Source organism: Mustela lutreola, chromosome 9 (genome assembly GCF_030435805.1).
Source record: "Mustela lutreola isolate mMusLut2 chromosome 9, mMusLut2.pri, whole genome shotgun sequence".
Taxonomy (NCBI): Eukaryota; Metazoa; Chordata; class Mammalia; order Carnivora; family Mustelidae; genus Mustela; species Mustela lutreola.
In genome coordinates, this window is record NC_081298.1 from 94,856,762 (window position 1) to 94,877,925 (window position 21,164).

Genomic DNA, 21,164 nt, shown 5'->3' on the forward strand with positions numbered 1-21,164 from the left:
CTATTTCTGACTAAATCCAGTTTCTGGCAGTTTGAATTTTCCTCAGTTTACCTCTTTATTAAGGTCGACGCATGATACATTGCCAAAACTAAAAACCAAATATGGGGACACTTCTGCTAAATAAACTCTAGACATCATTCAGATTTCACTGGGCTTTTCCATTAACGTCCTCTTTTTCCTCCAGGATCCAATCCAGGATCTCCAGCCTGTGGCAGCATTTCAGGCTTTCCTTGTTTTTTTTTGTTTTTTTATTTTTATCTTTTTATTTGACAGACAGAGATCACAAGTAGGCAGGAAGGCAGGCAGAGAGAGAGGAAGGGAAGCAGATTCTCTGCAGAGCAGAGAGCCCGATGTTGGACTCAATCCCAGAACCCTGGGATCATGACCTGAGCCGAAGGCAGAGGCTTTAACCCACTGAGCCACCCAGATGCCCCTGTTTTCCTTGTTTTTCATGACCTGGGTGAATTCCTTGAGTATCTACCTACATTAAATGAAATTTGGGGAAAAGGAAGATTCCCCACCCCCCCACACACACCATTTGCTCACTTACATCGATCTTTATTTTATGTTTTGGGTAACAATGCGATACTACATTATTTTACTGCTCAAATTCTTCCAGCTTTGGGAGCGCCTTCAGGTTGGTTCCTGCAACCTTCCCATGGACCCCGATCCCGTCATTTCTTTGAGCATTTCCTTACTTTTGATTTTGCCTGGAGGCCAGCAGTTACCCCTCTCTCTCAGCATCTGCTCCTTCTTTTATGGCTTCTGGTTTTTCCTCCCCTTAGGCCTGGAGCTCCCCCCTCCCGCATGCTTTTGCTCAGCCTGGGCTACACTAGCCCTCTGTGGAGGGCTGAAGTCAGAAACACCACACCTCAGCTGTGTCTGTCCTCAAGACAATTAAGAGGCCCTGCCTGAAAGCCGAGGGGTTCCTGCTCCCAAACCTCCTTCCACCTGTGGTGCACTGAGTCCTTGGGGCAAGGAGGTGGGGGCCTCCGTCTCTCATGTGACCACTGTCACCATGGCACTCTGGTGCAACCTCTCCAGGGACCAGAACCCAGGGAGCCAGGTCTGCAGGGGAGTAGCTGGCAAGCCTTTCTCTAGAGTTCTCAGGGAGGGCCTGGTGAGATGAAGTCACTGCTTCGTTGAGCTCCAGTGACCCACGCCTTGGGAGCTCACGCTTCTCAGCTCTCCTGTCCGAAGTTCATCTCCTCATCCAAAGGTACCAAGGGCAAGTTTTCCTTCTGAGATGAGTGACAGAGAAAACTTTCCCTCTGAGAATACTGACAGAGAAAAAATGGCAGGGCGTGGGCTTCTGTTGGTATCCATGCATTCCACCAAGTACCAAGTGGCCGGCGAAGGTGGAGTGCAAGTGTGAATGGAGGTGTGAGTGGGCTCGGAAGGGTGAGTGTGACCTCACCCTTGAGCTGTAGGTGCATCTTTCGCTCCTTGCTCACAGATTCTAAATAGGTCTGCTCTCCGAGCCTGTTGCCGACACCCTCGTCCTGCCATCCCCTCACACATAGACCCTAGCTATACCCTATTAAGACCGTGCTCTATCCTGCTGCAATCGTAGCACAGATCAGTTTGTTTTAGAACACAGATCACGTTCTATCCACTAATCTGTTTCAAAGCCTTGAATGGCTCTTCATTGCTATCATGATAAAGACCCTCAACTCCTCACCTTACGTGGTACCACTCCCCCATCACTGTCCAAACTGCAGCCACCTTGGCTGTCTTTGATGCTGGCTCCTTATCCTGGCTCCTCCTCCCTCCCTCCACTGCGATCCCCACCCCTTTGCCCCCATTCCCCTTCATCCTTCAGACATAAGGGGTCTGTTAAGTGAATGTAACTCTTTGGGGTCATTTCCCTCAACTGCCAAATACAGAGGGGGAAAAACACTACAAACGTGTCAGGGGCTGGAACACTTGGCTATCGGGAGATGATGATCGTGAGGGAGAAGCCGCCACAGTGGTGACCCCCAACCTTCGGAGTGGGGTCTCCGAGTGCCGAGGCAGGTCGCACCCTCTCTCTAGCTCATACTACAACAGCAGAAGTTCCCAAATGCCTGAGACTTCATGAAAGAGCAGCTGTGGAGACCTTTGTGAGGTGGGGCTATCACCTGGCTGTGGTCTCAGCACGGTCTCAGGAGCACAGACCCTGAGGGAGCCCTGGTCAGTAAGACCACCATGGAAGAGAAGGAGCCACAAGGAGACTCCCCCTCCCCTCCCCCTCAGCCTTGACTGAACCTAAGGGGGCAGAATTTTCTGAAGCAGTCAAGATCACCTTTCTGGCTTTTTTCCTCCAGGGCAACACTCCTGTGAGTCTTTTCCAGAGCCACAGACACTTGTATCTCGCCAGACCTCCCTTGCGTTCCTAAAGAGGGTGAGAAGCGAGCATAGTGGCAAGGGATGGACGGAGAGGGAAGGTTTCCACTGCCCCCGGTGCCAACTCCGGGAACCTCCAAGTTCAGTATCTGGCTGTTCCACAGGACTTTGTCGGATTCAGCCCAACTGTGTTTTGAGAGGATGTTCTGGCTAACAGTCCTCAACGCAACTCCTTTCAACTTTCCAGCAAAACGCCCACACAACACTGAACAAAAAGGAAAGGCAAAAACCACTGCGAACGTACGCCACAGCTCAGAGAAATTGCTGATAATAATTGTAGCCAGATAGAGCCAGGTCTAGCAAACCTTAGGAACACCAAGGCACTTTTAGGAATTTTAGTCTTCTCACCCTCGGGATGCTCTCCCAATGCTCGAATTTAGCAAGGTGTAGGGAGCCCACGGATTTTGCTTAAGATTGAACAGCAAAATGGGGGGAAAATGGATGATGTGGCAAATCGGGAAAACCTTACAGTATTAATAAATCAAAACAAACACTGTGAAAAAATAAATTTCAATAACAGTATAAGGTAGGCATTTTACATATTATGTAAAAATATTTTATTTTAAAAAATATTTTATTTATTTATTTGACACAGAGAAATCACAAGTAGTCAGAGAGGTGGGGGTGGGGGGGGGAAGCAGGCTCCCTGCTGAGCAGAGAGCCCGATGCGGGGCTTGATCCCAAGACCCCGAGACCATGACCTGAGCTGAAGGCAGAAGCTTAACCCACTGAGCCACCCAGGTGCCCCTACATGTTATATCTTAAAGAGGACTCAAGTACAGAAGAAGCACTTTGTATTAGCAGCTGCGGTGTTCTAATGATGGCCGGGGCCATGTTTGCTCATTTGTGAGAAGCAGCAGACCAGAATGATGAAAAGCAGATTCTGAGGCCAGACTAGAGACCAAAGGATTATGAGAACAAGGAGGTCTTCCCACTGGGGCAGATTATGGCAGGGCAAGAAGGGGTCTGGACTTGACGCAAGTGAAAAACCTCCAGATTCTGCGGCCACCTTACAGAGGTCATATCATAACACAGTGTCAGGTCACACCTAGGGCTGAAAAAGACCAAGGCAGACAGACATAGTATTTTTTATATGCATATAACAAGAATGAAGAAAAAATACTTTTCAAAGCACTGGAGAAAAATAATTTAAAAATAACTTAAACATACTTTTATTATAAAAGAAACCTTACTATGCTTTTTATAGCAAAATGGTAAAACCGGTATCTTGGGAGCCACAAACCTCACTGCAGGTCAGCACTGGGATAGGTGTGTAATGCAGGGCACACACCTGTATCCCTTCTTAGCCCTAGCTATCTCTCTCTCTCTCTTTTTTTTTAAGATTATTTATTTATTTATTTGATAGAGAGACAGATCACAAGTAGGCAGAGAGGCAGGCAGAGAGAGAGGGAAGCGGGCTCTCAGCAGAGAGCCCGATGTGGGACTCGATCCCGGGACCCTGGGATCATGACCTGAGCCGAAGGCAGAGGCTTTAACCCACTGAGCCACCCAGGTGCCCCCCTAGCTATCTCTTGATGGGAATAATAGCACGTCCTCCATAATGAAAGATTAACTGAGATAATGACTGTTTTGCACTGAGTCACCGGTATATGATGCTGATATTACAGATGATTTATACAGGTGGATAAGAAAATCAAAGTAGTTCCCTCTGGTTTTTCCTTTGGGGTGCACACTTTGAATTCATTGAAACCCTCAGTTTATAATAATGTCTATCAGTAGTTGCAGAGAATATAAAAAATGTACTTCTGGGAATGCCTAGGTGGCTCAGTCGGTTAAGCATCTGCATTCAGCTCGGGTCAGGATCCTGGGGTCCCGGGATCAAGTCCCACACTGGGCTCCTTGCTCAGTGGGGAGCCTGCTTCTCCCTCTCCCACTCCCCTTGCTTGTGTTCCCTCTCTTGCTGTGTCTTTCTCTGTGTCAAATAAATAAATAAAATATATTTTTTTAAATGTACTTCTGGGTTGAGAATGGATGCTTCGAGACCATCTGGATTCAACAATTCAGAATAATTCAAAGATTGAAAGAAAACAACATATCCCTGCATTTGCACACCTACCCACACTTATACAGACCCACACTTGTATATCCATACTATATTTGTACACACATTCCTACACTTGTACACACACGCCACCCTTGTACACCCGTATCTGAACACACATACCTATGCACAGCCTTACCCTTGTACACGCACTATACACACAGGTATAAGCACTTCACAACTGGTCAGTGACTCCTATCAACCAGCTATCATGCTATCATCCTCAAAAGGGATGTTCCCAATCTTGTCCTGGCTATGTAGGGGTGGGAACTTCAGGATTTTGAAGATTATGTCAGATCTTATGGCACTGGGCTCTAACCTATGAGGAAGGGTGTATAGTGACTCTCCTTAGAGGGGCACAGTAGACAAATTGGAAGGAAAGTAGGGCTCACCGCTCAGACAGGGGGACAGCTAAGGACTTTCTGAAGGACAAGGTAAGTAAGAGATGTATATTTTGCATTTTCTCTTAGTGTAAATTGTCTACTCATTTTTTTTTAAAGATTTTATTTATTTATTTGACAGACAGAGATCCAAGTAGGCAGAGAGGCAGGCAGAGAGAGAGGAGGAAGCAGGCTCCCCACTGAGCAGAGAACCTGATGCGGGGCTCGATCCCAGGACCCCAAGATCATGACCTGAGCTGAAGGCAGAGGCATTAACCCACTGAGCCACCCAGGCGCCCCTGTCTACTCATTTTTTAAAAAATAACTAGCTCTACTCTTTTTTCTAATTAACTCATCTCTGCACTTATTTATTTACTCCTATCTTAAGGATTTGTTGTTTTGGGGGATGTCTGGGTGGCTCAGTCAGTTAAGCGTCTGCCTTTAGCTCAGGTCATGATCCTGGAGTCCTGGGATTGAGCTCCGCATTGGGCTCCTTACCCACAGAGTCTGCCTCTCCCTTTCCCTCTGCTCCTCCCCCCAGGCTTATGCTCAATCTCTGTGTCTCCCTCTCAGATAAATAAATAAAAATCTTTTTTTTTTTAAAGGCTTTTGTTTCTCTAAAATTCTAAGTGGAGTAGTCAGTAAATTAAATTCTCTTTGTGCCAGCTTACAAAAGCATTTAAAGCTACGAGTTTATAGCTGAAAACACAGCTTTGTCCATATACCTGAGCACTGATATTCTGTTTTCTTATTTATTCTTTTCCTAAAGATTCTGGTATTCTCATCTCCCAATTTTGCTATGACTCTAGTGCTGTTTAAAATAATTTCCCCTCCTTTTGTGATGTCCAAGTGGCTGGGTTTTCTTGTTTTGCTTTGACATATTTATTGGTTACAATGTAGCTACAGAATATCGTCCGTACAATTTCTGCTTTGGGGGATTTTTCAAGGTTTCTTTTATGCAATCAATTTTTAGGAATATTTGTAGCTGATCTGCATGTCACAGGCTAAGATCTAGATTTGGCAAAACAAAATGTAACTTTATTTTTCCATGACAAAACTTGTCCTCTTTTTTGAGTACCTATTACTCACAATGGCCATAAAAACAATAAAACCCATCAGCCACCCACAAATATTAGTTACTTCCAGGCAAACTCAGCTATTTCTGTTTTTTCAGAAATTTACCAGTCATTTGGGGTTTCCCCTTTCCCACCTTCCCACAGCAGGATGCATCTAAGACGTGGGTGGGGGTGGGGGGATGGGGAGAGGGTACTTTGTAGCATTAAGGGAAAGTCTTCTGAATGCTCTGTGGTCCTTTCCTGCCCACTATGGCATCCCTAGAGATCATCTTCTCCCCCAGGCCTGTCACCTGCCAGGGCATACCTATGCAGACATTATCTTCGCAGCCTGTCTCCCTCACTTCCTGGCTTGGGACCCCAAGTCCACTAGTACTCTCCCACCCTCTCCCGCCCACCTCCGTGAAAACTTCCCATTCTCAGGTCCTCCAGTCCTGAAACAGTCTTGACACCTCTCCAGTCGGCCTGTCCATCCACCCCAGAGAACCTGCACTTTTTTTTTTTTAAGGTTTTATTTATTTATTTGACAGAGAGAGATCACAAGTAGGCAGAGAGGCAGGCAGAGAGAGAGAGAGGGAAGCAGGCTCCCTGCTGAGCAGAGAGACCCATGCGGGACTCGATCCCAGGACCCCGAGATCATGACCCGAGCCAAAGGCAGCGGCTTAACCCACTGAGCCACCCAGGTGCCCCTACACTTTTGGACCTCACATCCCTAACTGGGGTTACGAAGGAGGCAAAGGGCAGGGCCCCTTCTCCAGAGAGCACGCAGAGTCTGATCCTCAGGCTTCCCCAGCTTCTCCAGAGTGGGGCTGCGCGACGCCAATCCCCCGGGTCTCGGCTGCGCTTTAGCGCCACCTGGTGGCGGCTGTGCAGCTTGGGCGTAAACCCCGCCTGGGGTCCTGGTGCTGTTGCAGCGGATCTCCGCGTTGCAGCGGATCTCCGCATTGCCGCGCCTCCCAAGAGAGCCCCCCTTTCCAGAATCCGCCCGGATGGATGGCGCCCGCTTTGTTGGGTGATCTGGGGATACTGGGGAGCGAGAATACCAAGGACAACACCTTTTGCGGCCCGATTTCCAAAAATAAGGTGGCCTGTGTTTTCGCGGCCCGGCCTTCGCCCCACCCCCAACTCCTACCCCTACCAACAAAAACGAAAGACTTGAACTCTCACCTCAGCCCTTGGAGAACAGAAAACAGTCACCACCAGCGGCAGCGGAACTCGCAGGGCAGCGCGGGACTTTCTGTTGTTTTTTACTCATTAGCCCTCCACGGGTTATGAGAACTTGAAAGGCCCGTGACAACCCCACTCTGTAAATGTCTGATCCCCCTTCCCTGACAAGTAGGGGATCGGGGATGCTGAGTGCTGGGGTCGGTCATCCGGGGCGCGAACCAAGGGGGCAGCAGAGGACGGAGACCCAGTCCCACACCAGTCCACCCAGCCAGGACACCAAAGCAAAGGAAGGAGGTGGGAGAGGGGAATAGATTCCCTAATTTCCGAAAGTATAGTCCGTGCATTCCCAGAACCCCTTTCCTAAGCCAAAATGGCATAAAGAAGCAATGACTAGGTTCTAAAAGCAAAAATCCTCTTCAGATTTCCTTCCGTTAGGAAAACAGGTACTGATGTGGGCCATTTGTAAAAGTGAAATGGGGTAAAGCCAAACTCCCAGATTGGAGGGAAAGGGGACACCGGTACCTCAGGGAGGGGGAAGAACCTTCAAGAGCTGGGGCATTCAAAGCAAGCCAGCCAACAGGAGACACCGCTGGAGGGGCTTCCTGAGTCACATCAGTTAGCATTCTCACCCAGAATTGCCTGTGAGAATATGCGCACATTTAATTCTTCTTGCTTAAATTTTATTTTGTCTGACATTAAATTTGCTAGCCTTTTTAAGAGACACATTCTTAAACAATAAGTTTTGTTGCGGGAAAATATGGCAATTTTGGGAAAATAAACTTCATATATTGGCTCTATCCATCTATCTACAGTGAGATTGCTGTTTTTCGTGTGTGTATGTGTGTGTGAAATAGATTTCTGTTGTTTTAAGCCACCCAGTTTGTGGTAATTTGTCACCAAATTATTTCCAAATTTATTTCCAAAATAATAAACAGTAACAAATTACCACAAACTGGGTGGCTTAAAACAACAAATTTAGTCTCTCACAGTTATGGTGAGCAAAAGTCTAAAATCAAGGTGTCAGGAGGGCTACATTCTTGTCGAAGGCTCTAGAAGAGATTCACTTCTTGCCTCTTCCAGCTTCTGGTGGCTTTAGACATTCCTTGGCTTATGGCTACTTTTATCTCTGTCTTCCTATGGCCATGGCCTTCTCTGCAGTTTGTGTCTTCTCTTCTGCCTCCCACAAGGACACTGGGTCACTGGATTTAGGACCCATGGGGATAATCAAGGATGATCTCCTCTCAAGATCATTAATTTAATTACTTCTACATCTACAAAGATCTCTTTTCCAAATAAGGTCATATTACATCGGGTATTAGGATGTAGACACACACCCATCACATTTTTGCGCATTCTCTTCAGGTGTTGGTTATGTGCATAAATAAAACTTTTAGAACTAAACTTAATCCATAGACTCTATATAGTTTATACTCAATTTTTCCATAGCGAGTTTCTCAGGCTTTAAATATTGATCCAAAACACGATTAGTAATGGCTGCATCATAAATGTGCTGTATTTTACTTAACTGTTCAGCTAATATTGAGTGCTTATGATTTTTGGTACTATAGATAAATGCTATAGTGAACAGACTCACAGAAATCTAGCTTCTAAAAGTGTGGAATGGACAATTTGTTGTTTTTATTACTCTGAATCTATTGCCCCTTGTTCTGATAAACTACCTCAGTTTTTGCTGTGGACCCAACCCTTCCCTATCGGCCATCTGAAACCATCAGTGAAGATGCACAGAACTTTTCTAGATTTAAAAAAAAAAAAAAAAAAAGACATGAAACCTGACTTAGGTTAATTTGATGCTCTCTCCATGGCAACTAAATCTTAAGCAAAATGGCAAGACCTAAAACAGCTGTAGCTGAATTATCCTGTAACTGATTCATTGGTTTCTGTTACCTGGTTCAGAAAGCAACCCCAGAACCACCTGGGGTTTCTGCCCTTTTTGGACCTGTTTTTTAGCTTGATCTTCCAGGGCTATAAATCAAATCAAAAATACATTTTTTGTTTTTTGTTTGTTTGTTTAGATTTTATTTCTTTATGTGACAGAGAAAGAGATCACAAGTAGGCAGAGAGGCAGGCAGAGAGAGAGAGAGAGAAGGAACCAGGCTCCCTGCTGAGCAAAGGGCCTAATGCGGGACTCGATCCCAGCACCCTGTGATCATGACCTGAGCCGAAGGCAGAAGCTTAACCCACTGAGCCACCCAGGCGCCCTATTTTTTTCTGTTTTATCTTGTCTGAATGGATTTCTGGTTTTTGCAGACACTTGATTCATTTCTTTTCTTTTTTGCTTTCTAATAAAATATTTAGTGATTATAAATTTTCCTTGGAGCACAGTTCCATTGGTGTATAAAGTCATGTTCTCAGTATTATTATTTCAGGAATGGACTTATATTTCTTCTTTGAACTGAGTTATTTGGAAATGTGGTTTAGGAATTTAAAGTGATTTTTTAAAGAAAATCATTTTATTACATTGTGTTAAGAGAATTTTGGAGATTTATGAGATCATTATGTACATGATGATTTTTGTAAATGTTCTTTAGGTCATTAAAAAATAGGTATTGTCTATTTATGGATACAAAATGCCCTCCTTTCTCTCTGTTTTCACACACACACACACACACACGCGCGCGTGCGTGCATATACACATATGGTATAGTTAATAACTGAATTCAGCGGAGTTGCAGGATACAAAATTAACACATAAAAATCAGTTGTATTTCTATATACTACTAGCAAAAAGAAATGAGAATTTCCAAAAAGAAAATTAAGAAAATAATTCCATTTAAAATAGCACCAAAAGAAAATGCTCAGGAGTAAAGTTAACTAAGAAAACACAAGACTTATGTACTAAAAGCTATAAAACATCACTGAAAGAAGTTCAAGAATACCCAAGTAAATGCAAAAATATCCCATGTTCATAGATCGGAAATATACAGATTCAATGCAATCCCTATCAAAATCCCAATGGTATTTATTTGGTCTTTTTTCTTTCCCAAAAAGTTAAAGCTCATCCTAAAATTTCTATGAAATTTCAAAGGACTCTGAATAGCCAAAACAATCTTGAAAAGAAAAAAACACAAATCTGAAGAACTTACAATTCCCAATTTCAAAAACTTACTAAAAACTATAGTCACAAAAACAGTATAGTACTGGCATTAGGATAGACATATAGATCAGCAGAATAAAATAGAAAATGCAGAAATAAATCCTCACATCTCTGGTCAATTAATTTTTGACAGGTCAATGAGGAAAAGGTCGACTTGCTCAAGAAAGTATTTTAAGAAAACAGGATATCCACAGGCAAAAAACATTGGACCTTTACTTCATACCATATACAAACTAATTCAGAATGGATTAAAAATTCAAATTTAAGAGCAAAAAGTATAAAATATAGTTGTGTAATGATCATCACAATCATTTTAGAACACTTCTATCACCCCCAAATAGTTCCCTCATGCTTATTTGCAGCTAATTCTTGCTTCCATTCTTGGTCATGATTAACCATTGACTTGCATTCTGTCTCTATTGTTTCAGTCTTTCTAAAAATTTTACAAAAATAGAATCATAAAAGATCTAGTTATTTGTGTCTGGCTGCTTTCATGAGGTTCACCTATGTTGTAGCATGTATCAACACTTTGTTCCTTTTCTTTGCTGAGTAGTATTCCATTGTATGGATCTGCCACATTTAGTCTATCCATTCACCAGTTGCTGGACACTGAAATTGCTTCAAGCTTGGGCTATTGTGAATAATGCTGCTATGAATGTTTGCAAACAAGTCATTGTACAGACACAGGTTTCCATTTCTCTTAGGTAGATACCTACGAGTGGAATTGCTGAGTTGACCCCCTAGATTTTACTATCGACAACTACTATTATTGCTTTAATATATGTCTATCCACCTAGTCAGCCCTCTATCCTTCCATTAATCCATCTAAATTTTTGGATGCATTTTTTAAAAAAGGTTTATTTATTTGAGAGAGATTGAGAGAGAGAGAGAATGAACAGGGGGAAGCGCAAAGGGAGAGGGAAAGAACCTCAAGCAGACTCCCCTGCTGAGCATGTAGGCTGTCTCAGGGCTCTCAATCCCATGACCCTGATATCATGACCTGACCCAGCAGCTCAACTGACTGAGCCACCCAGGTGTCCTTTTTTGGATACATTGGATCAGACATAAGAACATATCTACCTAAATTCAGGTAACTGTTTAAAGGAAACTATGGGTTAATAAGTGGATCATTATTTTTTTAGAATCGTTTTAGATTTACAGAAAAACTATGGGGTGTGAAGTTCACATCCAGCTTCCCCTATTTTCAATATTTTGCATTAATGTGGAACATTTGCTCACAACTAGTGAGCAAATTATTACTATTTCCTAAAGTCAACACTTCATTCAGATTTCTTTAGTTTTCACTTAATATTCTTTTTCAGGATCCCATATTACATTTAGTTACTACATCTCCTTAGTGTCCTTTTGACAATGACAGTTACTCAGGCTTTCAATGTTTTTGATAACCTTGTCATTTTTGAGGAGTATTGTTCAAGTATTTGGTAGAATGTCCTCAATTTGGGTTTGTCTAATGTCTTTGTCCTGATTATATGGGATTATGGGTTTTGAAGAGGAAGACCACAGAGTAAAGCGACATTCCTATCACATCATATCCACGGTACATGGTATAAAGCAACATTCCTATCACATCATATCCCAGGTACATGGTATCAACATGATTCATCAGTGTTGATGTTGAGGTAATTTTTGTCAGGTCTATCCACTATAATGTTACTTTTTTACCCCTTTACATACCATACAATTTGGAAAGAATTCAGTACACCTGGCCCACACATAAGAAGTGGGGAGTTATGCCCTGCCATCTTGAGGTAAAGCATAAAGATGGAGCATAACTACTACCTTGAAGGATCTACATAAGTTGCTTGGCATTCTTCTATATGGGAGATTTGTCTTTTCTCCTCCATGTATACTTTTATGTATTTAACCATTTATTTATGGCATGTGGACTCACAGATAATTATTTTATACTTTGGGTTATAATCCAATACTACTTGGTATTTTATACTTTAGGTTATAATCCAATACTACTTGGTATTATTGCTCAATTTGCCCTGCTTTGGCCACTAGGAGCACTTTCAGTTGTGTCTTATGTCTCTTTGACATATTCCTCTCATTTTATGTGTTTTTATTTTTATTTTTTCCTTTAAGGCACTACAAGTTGCTCCAGGCTATTTCCTACCCCAGTTTTAGAATCAGCCATTTTCCAAGGAGCCCTGGTTCCTTTTCTAGGAGAATGGAATGAGAAATGAAGATGTGGGCACTAGGTATGCTCATCTCTACTGAATACCTAAGAAGCAGACGCTTCTTGACCCTCTCAGAGGACAGAGCTTGGAAATATATGTAAACAGTATCTGTAATTATTTGTCTATTTATCTCTCTGGATCTATATTAAGCTAAATGAGAACATGTTGATGTTGGCAATGTGAATCTATCATCTCATGGTTTATTCTAGCCTCCTCACGGCTCTTGTTTATCTGTAAATTCCTACTCCAACAGCAAATATCACGTATGAAGACTGAGTTGATTACTTCTTCAGCAGTTTCTAGCAAATAAGCTCCTTTTTTTTTTCCTGAAAGTCTTTATTTATTTATTTGACATAGAGAGAGTACAAGTGAAGGAATGGGAGGGAGGAGCAAAGTGAGAGGGAGAAGGGACAGACTACCTTTTCACATTGGATATTCTTTCCTGCTTTGTCAAAGATTAATTGACTATGTAGTTGGGTGTAGTCTTACCTGTTTTTTGCTTTTGAAAGAGGGGGCTGGTTAAATACACTGTGGTACTTCATTATACTTCAGTGTATAATATGAAGCTGTAAAAGTGAATGAAAATTTCTCTATATACTGATGTGAAAATTGAATGAAAAGGCAAAGTGAAGAACTGGAAAAAAGTGTATACTGTTATGTTTTACACAATAAAAAGGGGAAATTATATATATATATATATATATATATATATATTCACACACACATACACACACTTAGATTTTCTTACACTCATATATTAAATACTAGAAAAATCTCCAATAAATTATAAAACTAGTTAACTATAGAGGACAGAGAGGGGGGTTGGTGTGGAAGTGAATATACACAGAGCATACCTTTTTGTATTATTTTGACTTTTCAAAGCCATGTCAGTGTATTCTTTATTCAAAAGTAAATAGATCCTTGGGACGCCTGGGTGGCTCAGTTGCTTAAGCAGCTGCCTTTGGCTCAGGTCATGATCCCAGCGTCCTGGGATCGAGTCCCATATCTGGCTCTTTGCTCGGCGGGGAGCCTGCTTCTCCCTCTGCCTCTGCCTGCAGTTCTGTCTGCCTGAGCTCGCTCTCTCTCCCTCTCTCTCTCTCTGACAAATAAAATCTTTAAAAAAAAAAAAAAAGTAAATAGATTCTTTTTTAAAAATATTTATTTATTTATTTATTTATTTGACAGAGAGAGAAATCACAAGTAGGCAGAGAGGCAGGGAGATTGGGGGGGGGGAAGCAGGCTCCCCACTGAGCAGAGAGCCCGATGCGAGGCTTGATCCCAGGACCCTGCGATCATGACCTGAACTGAAGGCAGAGGTTTTAACCCACTGAGCCACCCAGGCACCCCAATAAATAGATCCTTAAATGATACATAAATGTACTAAGAAAAAAAAAGAGATTATATTAGAATTTTAATCATTGTAGACTTACTTGACATTTTAGCATTCATAACATTAAACAAACTAATGTTTAGGACTTTATTTAACTTTTGCTTTAATTTTATTTAGCTTTGAGTCTTTCAAGAAAAAGTCCCCTTTGGGAATTCTTCACATCTTGCAAGGATAACTTACAAGAAGAACATCAACTTTGCCACCCCAAAAGTTCACGAGGTGGAAAACTCTAAAATTATGTAAAGGACATCCATGCTGAAAAAACTTTGACCCAGATATAACTAAATATAGACTATGAATAAAAAGAGAAAGTTTCAGAGTAAAATGAGACATCCTAAACCCTTTCTGTTCTTAGGAATCAAGTTACAAAACAACAGACTTCATAAAAATACTTCAAGAGCATTGTCTCTTCTACTTTTGAGACAAAAAAATTGAAACATAAAGCTTGACAAAATTATTGCCATGGACTGCCAACTATTTTTAGTGGTAGAAGATGGAGGATCTTTGACATTTGATGAAGATACAAATTTCCTTCTATAAAATATGTTACTAAAAACAGTTTTTACAGTTAACGTCTGCTGTGTATATGAGGGTTAATAATATTATTAAATATGCTACTTCTGTATTCTGTACCTCAGACACTTGAATATTCAGAAGCAAGCAGAAGTCTTTAAAAAAAAAATATCATCATGGATTGTTGGCAATAAACAGAGCAAACCTTCAACAAAGCAGGAAAGAATATCCAATTGGAGAAAGATAGCCTCTTCAATAAATGGTCTTAGGAAAACTGGACAGCAACATACAAAAGAAACCAGACCACTTTCTTACTGCATACACAAAAATAAGTTCAAAATGGATGAAAGACCTAAATGTGAGACCTGAAACCATAAAAATCCTAGAAGAGAACACAGGCAGTAAACTCTTCAACACTGGCCATAGCAACTTTTTCTAGATGTTTCCTGAGGCAAGGAAAACAAAAGCAAAAATAAACTATTAGGATCACATAAAAATAAAAAGCTTCTGCACAGCAAAGGAAACAATCAACAAAACTAAAAGACAACCTATGGAATGAGATAAGTTATTTGCAAATGACATATCTGATAAAGGGTTAATATCCAAAATACATAATGAACTTATAAAACTCAATACCCAAAACCAAATAATCCATTTTAAAAATGGGCAGAAGACATGCACAGACATTCCTCCAAAGAGGATATGCAGATGGCCAACAGACACATGAACAGATGCTCAACATCACTCATGATCAGGGAAATGCACATCAAAATCACAATGAGTTTTCACCTCACACCTATCAGAATGTCTAAAGTCAACAACACAGGAACAAAAGGTATTGGCAACAATGTGGAAGAAAAGGTGCTCTTGTGTACTGCTGGTTAGGAATGCAAACGGGCACAGTGACCGTGGAAAAAGGTATGGACAGTCCCCCAAAAGCTAAAGATAGAACTACCCTATGATCCAGCAATTGCATTAAATAGGGTATTTACCCAAAGAACATAAACGCACTAATTCAAAGGGATATACACACCTTCATGTTTATAGCAACATTATTAAAACAGCCAAAATATGAAGCCAGCCGAGTGTCCATTGATTGGTGAATGGATAAAAAAATGCGGTATATATACACAATGGAATGAAATCTCACCATTTGCAATAAACTGGGAGGAGCTAGAGTATAATTCTAAGTGAAATAAGTCAGAGAAAGACAAATACCATATGATTTCACTCACATGTGGAATTTAAGAAACAAAACAAATGAACAAAGGGAAAAGAGAAAAAGAGACAGATCAAGAAACAGATTCAAACTATAGAGACCAAACAGATGGTTACCAGAGGGGAGGTGGGACAGGAATGGGTTACATAGGCAATGGGGATCAAGGAGGACACTTGTCACTATGAGCAGTGGGGGATGTATGAAAGTATTGGATCACTATATTGTATACCTGAAACTAATATAACACGGTATGTTAACTAACTGGAATTAAAATAAAAACTTGAAAAGCCAAAGACAAAAAACACAACAGCTAGGACTACATCAAACAAAGAAGCTTCTACACAGCAAAGGAAACCACCAACAAAATGTAAAGGCCACCTAGTGAGTGGGAGAAAATAGTTGCCCTTCATATATTTGATAAGGGGTTAATATCCAAAATGTATGAAGAACTCATACAACTCAATAGCAAAACAAAACAAAACAAAAAAACAAAAAGCAAAAAACAAAACAAAACAAAACCCCCCCAAACAAAACAATCTAATTTAAAAATGGCTAGGAGAGCTGAATAGGCATTTTTCTAAAGATGTATAGATGGCCCACAGATATAAGGAAAGATGCTCTGTATCATTAATCATCAGGGAAATGCAAATCAAAACCACATGAGTTATCACCTCACACCTGTTAGAATGACTATCATCAAAAGACAAGAAACAGCAGGTGTTAATAACAAGAGTGAGAATGTGGAGAAAAGAGAACCCTGTGCACTGTTGGTAGGAATGCAAATTGGTGCAACCACTATGGAAAGGAATATGGAGGTTCCTCAAAAAATTAAAAATAGAACTACCATATGATCCAGTAATTCCCTTCTGGGTATTTATGCAAAGAAAACAAAAATACCAACTTGAAAAGATATCTGCAGCACCATGTTCACTGCAACGTTATTTATAATAGCTAAGATATGGTAACAACCTAAATATCCATAGATAAACGAATGGATAAATATTATTCAACCACAAAATAAAAGAATGAAATCTTTTTATTTGCAACATCATGAATGGACCTCAAGGACATTATGCTATGTGAAATAAAGTCAGACAGAGAAGATAAACACGGTATAATCTCTCTTATATGTGAAATCTAAAACAAAAACAAACAAGAAACAAAACAAACACAGATACAAAGAACAGATTAGTGGTGAGATGGAGGTGGGGAGAAATGGGTGAATTCTTTTCCTCTCTCTCTTTTTCAGTTTAAGTACCTTGAACAAAAATTTTATCCAAAAATTCCTAAGTCCAGGCCTGTGGAACACAGGCATCAGTGTTTTTGTCATTCCCCAGTGACTCCAATATGCAGACAAATTTGGGAATCACTGTCCAGTTATAAAGGATTTTATGGGTTGTGTTGTCCCTGAAATATTACTGCTTAAAATAAGACTGGCAGGGGCACCTGGGTGACTCAGTTAGTTAAAAGCAACTGCCTTCAGCTCAGGTCATGGTCTCAGGGTCCTGGGATGGAGCCCCACAGCATGCACCGGCTCGGTGCGGAGGCGTTCCTTCCTCTGCCTCTGCCTTTCCCCCTACTTGTGCTCTTCTCTCTCTCTCAAATAAATAAATAAAATCTTAAAAAAAAAAAAAAAAAAAAGACTGTGTGTGTGGGGGTGGGGGGTGGTTTGGCAGATAATCATCTTTGTTAGAAAAGGAAGATTTTCCAGACTTTCTCCTAGTCCAGGTAAACCATGCTGTCCTTGGGGGCTGTTTCCAAACAGGTCCTTTTAGAACAGCTAGGTTTAGGAAAGGCTAGATCTGAAAATATCTGGATGCCTTAAGGTACTGCTACCTTGTTGGAGAGTCTGTGTTATATGAATGGAGGTCTCAGTGTTTGGATTCCCCACAGAAGGTACGTGGGGATCCACGCTCAAAGAAGGTAGCAGGTACAAAGCTGTTTATGAAGCATAGTACACTGTCAAGAAGGGAGTGTGGGCAGGCCCAGAGGAGGCAACTGCACAGGGATTCAGGGCGTCTTTTTCTTTTTATGTTTGCATAGGTTATTGGTCACAGCTAGGGCAGTCTCTGACTGAAGTTGTTTCAAATCATCTAAAGGGATGCCTTCAATCGGTTGGGAGGGGTAGTGTTTGGCCCTACGAGGTTCCTGCTGGAACTGTCATGGCCGTCTTCCCCTATAGCAGTGGGGTTAACCGTGATGTAAATATAGGGCAATGAAGCTGTAGGTTACCCAAGGGCAGAGGTGGAAGAGGAGAGGGCTTGCTTTGCACCCGTGGCTCTTGGCCTGTTGGTCTTGGAAAGCACAAAGTTGGGTTGTGGTGTCCCCAGCCTTCTAATGTGCGATGTTGTGCCCCTAGGCTTCTAATGTGTAGCCTTTTTATCACCATCCTTGCTTCCAGCTCACTTCTAATTAACTGCCTATTCTAACGATAACATTTAAAATAGGTATCCCATTCTTTTTTTCTTAAGGAGTATTCTAATTTAATTTTGAGTAAACTAGGTTTAGAGAGATCAGAAGTTCCCCATTATGGCCATTGTTGTTCTTAATTACTTTTGGTGAAGTCAGTCCATTTAGTTATAAATGTGCAGGCAGAGCGACCATAGTTTTTAAACATAAAACCAGCCAGAGTCTCAGTAAGGGCATGCCAGAGGTGGGGGGAAGAGGGGGCAGTGGGGGTGGCAAACCCTCGGAGCATTTTGATAACTGCAATCCCATTTTGTAGAGGTTTTTGTCTAGGGCAAAGAGAAAAAATCCGGAACCGCACAGCTGCATCAGAAACAGCCCAATTCCAAAAGGAATCAGACTAAAGGCCAACCCAGTTCCAATAGGAACAGTCTGGTTCCAAACAGGAGTCTGATGGAAGCCTAGTGCTGCTCCAACAGGCACAGCTCCAACAGGAACAGGAACAGTCCCCAAAAGAAGTCTGACAAAAAGCCAAATGAGCACTCTCAGATAACAAAAAAACAAACAGCGAGGCCTTTCAAAACATCCTAATAAGGCCTGGAGAGTGCCACACAAAGTACAGAGCTCAAAATCCAAGAGAAAACTTACCTCAAACTCCAGGGTCAGCCAGAAAGCAGTAGGTGCCCAGCTGACTCTGTGGCCATGCTGGCATGTCTGTTTACCGGCCTTGGAGTTGGTGGAGGTCTTCTTGGCATTCCACTTCTAATCACCAAGTAACATTAACCTTAAAAAACAAAACTGTCAGTTATTTTGCCAGCAAAAATGGGTTAATTTGAGAATAGCAGAGAATCACCACCCAGAGGATGCACTCTCTACAGAACTGATATCAGGTAAGTCATCCCCACAGAAGAGAGGAATGCTCTTTTCTAGAGGAAAAGGGGAAGTTGGGAAGTTATACACAGAAAGCCCACTAGAGTGAGTAGACTGGGAGTTCAAAGTAGAGCCGCCATGACGGTTCCAGCAACAACCTTGTAGGGCCAATGGCTTTTCATTGGGTGAGTTCTTGCTGTCTCTCATTGGCTGGGCTGTTACCAAGGCAGGAGAAAAGACTTTCTTCCTCCTGCTGGAATAATAAAGCAGTATCCCTGTGCAAGGTCGTTCTCTCCCCTTGCATCTCTAACTGATAAGTAATAGGGCATGAGAGCTCACCCCGAGGGCCTCCAACTCCGTTCTAAAGGAGATTTCTTTTATTTTTTTTTCTTAAAGATTTTATTTACTTATTTGACAGAGAGATAGAAAGCAAAAGTAAGCAGAGCGGCAGGTAGAGGGAGAGGAAGCAGCAGGCTCTCTGCAGAGCAGGGAGCCCGATGCAGACTCGATCCCAGGATCCTGGGAATCTGGCAGCCTCTTAACCGACTGAGCCACCCAGGTGCCCCTCCTTTTTTTTTTTTTTTAAGCAGATTTCCTTTTTTAAATTTTCACAGGGCATACTCTAATCTCTGCCATTGTTGTAGGAAGAACTCTTTAAAAACATTAGGTATAGGTACTGGAGAACCAGCCAACACAACCAGAAGAGAGAAACATGGTTTTAGAGTCATTGTATAATAGTAAAAGTAGTTGCAATAAACATTACAATTTTCTGGCTTCCGATTCAAATTCAGTTTTACGGACTTTCCCCTTACCTTCCTTCAATTTATACCTGGTCTCTTTAACACTGAAAACTGGGGCTCCTAACAACATTAACATATAAGTACTTTTTTTCCCGCTCCTACTTTTCATCAAATAATTTCAAAATAATACTGTGCATATTGACAATAAATCTACTAAATGATGTTTAAGATTTCTTTGCAGTTTCATTTGTCGTTAGAGTATGTTCCACAGTGCAATCTGAATTGCACATATTACAAAAAGTTTGCAATAAGGGCACCCATGCTGACCAGTAAAAAACTTTCCCTGCAAGGTGTTTTGGTGTTGATATGATAGCCCACACAGCACCAGCAAGCAAAACGCATTTTTTTTTTTTTTTCTGGAGCCTTGAAAGGCAACTTTGCTGTCTATCCTCAGAGACAGAAGAGCCTTGTGAGGACTCGGACCGAGTTGTCGGAGGTTACTCCCACCCTCACTAGACTCTGAAGGGTCTCCTCGTTAAGTTTCTCATCTTCCCTCTCTCCTTGAAAAAAACCGGAACTGTGGGTTTTCTGAAGTACAGGTCTGGATCAGAGTCAGCTCATTACGTGACCCTGAAGCGTGGCCGGGGCACAAGGGAGCAAAGACACTTGACTCAGAGGGTCCCAAACAGACCAGGGTTGGCCATTCACCGCTGACAAAATCCAAAGGCAGAGAGAGGAGCGGTGCTGAAACCGGAGAGGAATTGATTTCAGGGAGGCCAACACCGGGAAGACAGCCGACTAATGTGTCAAAGACTGTCTTCAAAGTGCCAAAAATACTTCCAGGTTTGTATAAGGGAAGGGTAGGACAAAGGTCGGTGGGTATCAAAGATGGGTAGTGAAGGTCAAACCAACCATTGTCTTGAGGTCGGGGTCTTTCTGTGGCCTGAGTTCACAGATAAGCTAGAATGAACTTAAGCAGAAAGCTGAAAGACAAATGTAGTAGTCTCAGTCCTCTTTAAGAAGTTGAGAGTAAGTGCAATTGACCCTGGGAAAAGTGTAGCGTGAGTGGGTGCAGACATCCAGGTAACACAGACCTGTAAAAGCAGATGGACCCCGAAAGCTCAGAGGAAGGGGAACCAGCTGGAGTCGTCCTGAGTCTAGAAAGGGAGAAGAGGTTTTTATATCACTTGGAGGAGCCACTGCGGTGCTCCCAGAGTGTAGTTCCCGTAAAGCTGAGAGCGATGAGTTCCCAGAGCCCTGAAGGGACATACCCCGCATTCGGGACTCTTGCTGGCCACTTACAGGGGTGCCCAGCCCCGAGCCGGAGGGCCTGGCCTGGAGGAGTCTCCTCGTGCGATTAGGCGGGCTGTGAACTTGAGAGGCTGAAGCGCCCCTGCGGGGCATGAACGTGCGGCAGTGCGGGGAGGGGTGCGGGTGGCGGTGGTAGAACGACTGCAGGCCTAGAACTGGGCTAGGATTCCGGGTGGAGGCCGCGCCCCCCGACCCCCTAGGTGCAGCCCCTTCCCGCAGACTGAGACCGCGCTGACGCCTCCGCGTCCGCCCCCTGGAGGCCAAGAAAAGTGGCGCCCCGCAGTCGCCGCCGAAGCTTTCGGTTCCCGACCCTCCGGTCGGGCCTCCGC

The 21,164-nt window shown here is 42.5% G+C and overlaps 1 long non-coding RNA gene across 1 annotated transcript; it reads right to left on the reverse strand.

Annotated features, from left to right (window-relative positions):
* Positions 1-2,986: 2,986 nt before the first annotated feature.
* Positions 2,987-21,136, reverse strand: LOC131840289 (uncharacterized). Its single transcript, XR_009357307.1, has 3 exons — positions 20,827-21,136; positions 18,563-18,698; positions 2,987-3,439 (listed from the first exon to the last, which is right to left on the reverse strand). It is a non-coding gene; the product is annotated as an uncharacterized LOC131840289 (long non-coding RNA).
* Positions 21,137-21,164: the final 28 nt, after the last annotated feature.